The 5,081-nt window shown below is 41.4% G+C and overlaps 1 long non-coding RNA gene across 1 annotated transcript; it reads left to right on the top strand.

The window, feature by feature from the left end:
• Nucleotides 1–115: 115 nt before the first annotated feature.
• LOC120892371 (uncharacterized) lies at nt 116–4,433 on the top strand. The gene is made up of 2 exons (XR_005737019.2): nt 116–2,966; nt 3,095–4,433. It is a non-coding gene; the product is annotated as an uncharacterized LOC120892371 (long non-coding RNA).
• The last annotated feature ends 648 nt before the right edge of the window (nt 4,434–5,081 follow it).

Here is a 5,081-nt window from a genome sequence, read left to right as displayed (position 1 = left end):
GGTCGAGGCGTGAAGACGAAAGCACCCCGGAGGAGGCCCGGAGCATGATGGGAAGTGTAGTTTTTTCTCTTCGTTTCGACTCCACCTGTCTTTTACTCAAGTAGGGTGAGACAGAGGTATCAAATTTTGCCTCATTCTCCCTGCTCTGATCATGTCCAAACCAGAGTATCTCTCTCCTCCTTAATATAGAGATGTTAAATACATCTTTGATCTCTCCCTCAAGGAGCTCACTCTATATAGTTCAATCTGCTGTATGACAGGTTCCATGCTTGGCTCGAATGATAAACAGATGATTATGCCACGGTCTGCATAATCAGACAAATAAGTCGAAATCACAGCATAAAATTGTATAATATGGGCAGAAACTGAGTTAATCTCAAAGAGCACAGAGAAGGGTGCCTAAATCAGAAGGGGACTGGGAGGTTTCCTGCAAATGGTAATTCTGATCCTAAATCTTGAAGGGGGCCGGAGAGAAGAAGAAGAAGTTGGGTCAAAGGGGATTACAAACAGAGGAACAGAAAGTGCATGAAATAACAGGAGAGGGAGAGGACAAGTTCAGATTGAGCAGAATGAAGGGGATTGTGAAACATTTGGCCTAGAGAGGCAGACAGGGATGTGCTCATGAGAGGACCTAAACTTGATCCTGAAAACCAGAGACCCATGGTATTATTTTAAGCAGATGTGTGACAGCATAAGATTCAGAAAGATCATTGCTGGGGTAAACAAGTCAGTGCTTAGAAGTCTTGTTATTTTTGAAGGTGAACTAAAAAGGACTCCAAAGAATGTGCTAGGGAACATAAGGAAGAAGGAAACTATTTACTTCCCTTATCTCCAGTGTTTGTGTAGGTACCAAAGCAGAACAAACTCAGTTCTGAAGTAAAGTCATGTGCTCATCAAACATTTGAAGAAACCTTTATGTGTAGTTGATGTGCAATCTGTCCTGTGTCTTGTTCCCCTTTGCCTGTAGGCATGGTGTACCCCCAGTTTATTCCAGACTGTGGCACCAAGGGTTACCTGAATAGTAAAATGTCCAAACATTCTCTGCTGAGTCCTCCAAGTTCTTTTTGAGGGATTGGAATATATTCTACTGGGGCCTTTACAGCCCTGGGGTTAAGCCATCACTCTGGCAGTAGTGTGAAGGACAATAAGGGGAAGCTAGGAGATTAGTTAGGAGGCCCATTACATACATCTAAGGGAGAAGAGATGGGATTCTAGATTGAGGCACTGTTGTGGGGGAAGAGAAGAGGAAAGATGACTTGGAGGCTGCTTCCAAGACTTGGTGACTGACTGGGTATAGGTGTGCGGGAGAGGGAAGGTCATCTGCTGAGATTTAGAGAAGAAGTGTAGGGAAGAATGCAGTAGATGAGCAGTGGATTGAGAATCAAGCATTAAAGGAGTGGAGAAAAGGAACTGACCAGAGACTATAGGACAGTTGATATACTCCTGCCCCTGGACCTGTCATCCTCCTGCTCCCTCAGATGTATCCTTATCCTCAGGACTCATGGGACAATCCTGATGCTACTCAGTTGCAACCCAGAAATCAAATGGTGTCTCTCATAATAGAGTAAACTTCTCTTTTTCTAAGGCCATTGCCCAAGTTCAGCCCTTAGGATCTGCAGCCTGGATTACCTGTCCTCCCACTGAGCTAAAATGTTACTTCCTCTGTACTCCCCAGATATCATTTATTACATATTTTATAGTACTTGTTACTTCCTAATACTTCTTATAATTATCTACCTGCCAGTGTGACTGTTACTGATTTTTAAAATCCTATTATTAAAATATTAACATATTAAATGTTCCTTATTATAAATTCCATATAGCAAGTAGATTGTCATAGAATCCTTCTTAACAATTTTGCTGAACTTTTGCATAGATAGCAATAAAAGGTTATAATGAATGAGTATAATTCTGTGAATGTTGCTTGATATTTTTAACGAATAAGATGAAAGTGAAACAACTAACACATTTATTAAAACTTTATTCCTTTGATAATAATGTGATTAACATATTTGCTAGATTGAACTCTAGCTTTTTAATATCAGAGGAACATTTACTCATTTTTGTGCTATTCACAATGTAACAGCTACCGATATAATACACTTATAAATTTAATTCATACTATTAACATTTTCTGCATCACTTTTTATTTATTTAAAGTGTAGACGACCAACAAAACAACTAATCAAGCTCTGATTTGTAGTGTTGGCTGATATTTTCATGGTATAAATATTACCAAGATCTTCCTCAAAGTACCAACATAATGTCTCTGTATATTGGAAGTAGGAAGGTATGGGCATAACACAACAATACAAATTTCCATCATACAGCTATCATGGGCACAAATAATCTCAAGAGCATAGATAATAAGATGTAGTAATGTAACAGTGGTCCACTTCACCTTTTAAATATAGCTCTTGCTGCTTATTTTTCAAGGGACATGTTTTTCTTTTCCTCTTCTCCCTGACCCCTTCCTTAACTTAGAACAGAGAACAAGATTACCTTGTGTTATCTGTGCTCCACAGGAAGGAGATGTCTGCCAAAGAATCTAGGAAGTAAGTATGTCCCAAATTAACAAGTGAATCCTAACACACCATCAAGGTACCCTGGGTCCCCCTACCAGAGCACACCTGGTAGAGTTTCTTTAAAAGCCCCCTGTTCCTCCTGATGGGCAGAATCACAACCTCAGGGACAGGAGTCCCCTGTATTTCTCCTTTGCTAGTAAAGAAATAAAACTTCTTTTTCCTTTTTCTCTAAACCATGTCCTCTTTATTAAATTGACATGAACTGGCATTGGGGACAAGGACTGAGATTTTGATTATAAATTTGGCAACCCAGGTGGGACCAGAGAACAGTTCTTGCTCTGGCTTTCTTGGGCAGACCTGGCACTCCAAGCAACTGTACTTCTATGCTGAGGATGAACGGTGAACTTTTTGAGAGTTCACTGCTGGAAAGTCAGGAGATGGGTGAGTGTGCCTCGGGTGGAACTAGAGGAGCTATATCCCTGGGAGTAAAGGGAGGGACTTAGAAACTCCCAGCAGCTGCTCCTTTTAGCTTTGGGGGAACTTTCACTTTCCTTCCCTGAACTTTACAGATTGCTCCATCTTGGTCTACTTTGAGAAAAGGAAACTGAGCCTAGTGACGTTGCAACACATTGGCCATCCGATAAGCTCCCCTGGTGTGCACAAGGAGACCCTTGATTCCACACGTCTGGTTCCACTTTGAGGGAACATCTGGTCCCTCTTCATAGGAACATCTATCTGTAGCACTGCTGGTGTAGAAGTCATGGTTCAGTAGGAGTTGGGAACTTGGGGGGATTTTTTTCCCCCTATCTGTTCTGTTTTAAAGGTTCCTGGCAGCCATGGTTTGGGAATCGTCTCTGTTTGTCTGTCTCTGTTTTTTGTTTGTATCTGTTTCTGACCCTTGAAGTCTTGGGCAATACTGGGTTGATCCTATAGATTGTTTCTTGGGAAAGATCTTGGCCAAATGGGCCACCTATAGATATAAACCTGTCTAAAAAAAAGATGATGGAATGGTTTTCTGAATTATTGTACGATTTTGTGGTTGTGAGTTGGCCTGTCAGAGACAGAATAAGTGAAAGATTCTGTGAGTACATAATAAGGAGTCTAAACAGTCAAAAACTAAGTTGAATACAAAGAGGTGCTGCCTCTAATGTGTGAGTACAACAGGACACCAAAAGAGGATTTAGTTTTTTTTTTTAATCTCTTTAACCCAGTGCTGACAGTCTGAGCACCTATAAGAACATCAGCCACAGGAATGCTTAGCAATGTCTGGTCGCAATTGATAAGGACCATCATCTAAAGACAGAGCAATGCTTGGGGGTGATGCCAATGAGCATAAATTCAGAACTATATTTAAACTGCTTGTCCTGCCACATCGGAGATCTTCACTCTGAAGACATCAATGAGACTGACTGCCTTACTGTCCATCCCTGGATCCACTCCACCATTCTCTGACATCCACCCATCGGCTGGAGTAAACCATCAGACAACATCAATGTCCGCTTCTAAGAGAAGTCATGTGGCATCAGAGGTACTTTGGGGCTCATGGTTGTCCTGGGATTGTATGATGTGTTTGCTGTGTTTAATTAATGTGAATTGAGTTAACTGTATCTGACGCTTGGTGTAACCAAATATATATGCTTGCATTCAGAGACAGTCCACCTCCAAGTAATTATTAAAGTGCCCCCCTCACCACCGCACCAGCATTGCTTTGCAGTTTAGCCTCAGGCAGCTGCAAATCATCCTGCAGTGAGTGAGTCAGTCTCTCCAGTCCTGGAATGAAGAAAAATAAAAAATAAAAACTCAGGAAAGCTACCTGGTCTATAGAGAAACAGGCAAAGAGGGTCAGGCCTCTACTCTGCTTTCCAGCCACTCTTTGCCCATGGCAATAAAATTGGAGTTTGAGAATAAGTTTTCCATTTTTTGGTTCTGCAGACAAATGAAATCTATGTAGGCTGTAGGCCTCACTGATTTTCTTTCTGGGTTCAAAAAATGAAATCCATGGATGGTGGCAGAGGACAAAAGTAAAAGAAATAAAATTAGTTTTGAATGAGAAAAAAAAAAAGATGGAACTCCCCATGATGTGAGGGGGGAAACTGGCGGAAAGCTTCTTGAGAGTACACTAGTCTGGGGACTTAGGTTTCTGGGTAAAGACAGGGTAGGAGTCCAGGCTACACAGACATTAAAAGCATTGGGCTAATTGTTGGAATCTATGCTATACAGATGTTGGGAAGGTACCAAGGCTGTTGGCTTGGCCCATGACTTCATATTTGGCTTTTAGTCCTTTAAGTCTGAATTTTTGCAACCTCTTGTTGGGTCCACTCCCATTTCCATTTTTCTCACCACTCTAGGACAAAGGAGTGGGCTGAAATGCATAACCTCATAGGTTGCCTTTACATTCAAAAAACCTTATCTGGTGTCCATTACACTCATTGTCTGATGATTAACTAGCTATCTTAATGGCGGTGGAAAATGAAAGCTGCCAGTCACAAGGAATGTGGCAATAGGCTCCAGCACTATTAAATAATAACCTGGGAACAAAATGGTCTCCCCTTTTGA

Source organism: Ictidomys tridecemlineatus, chromosome 9 (assembly GCF_052094955.1).
Source record: "Ictidomys tridecemlineatus isolate mIctTri1 chromosome 9, mIctTri1.hap1, whole genome shotgun sequence".
Taxonomy (NCBI): Eukaryota; Metazoa; Chordata; class Mammalia; order Rodentia; family Sciuridae; genus Ictidomys; species Ictidomys tridecemlineatus.
The sequence above is the reverse complement of the archived record's forward strand: the minus strand, read 5'-3'. Positions and strand labels throughout refer to the sequence as shown.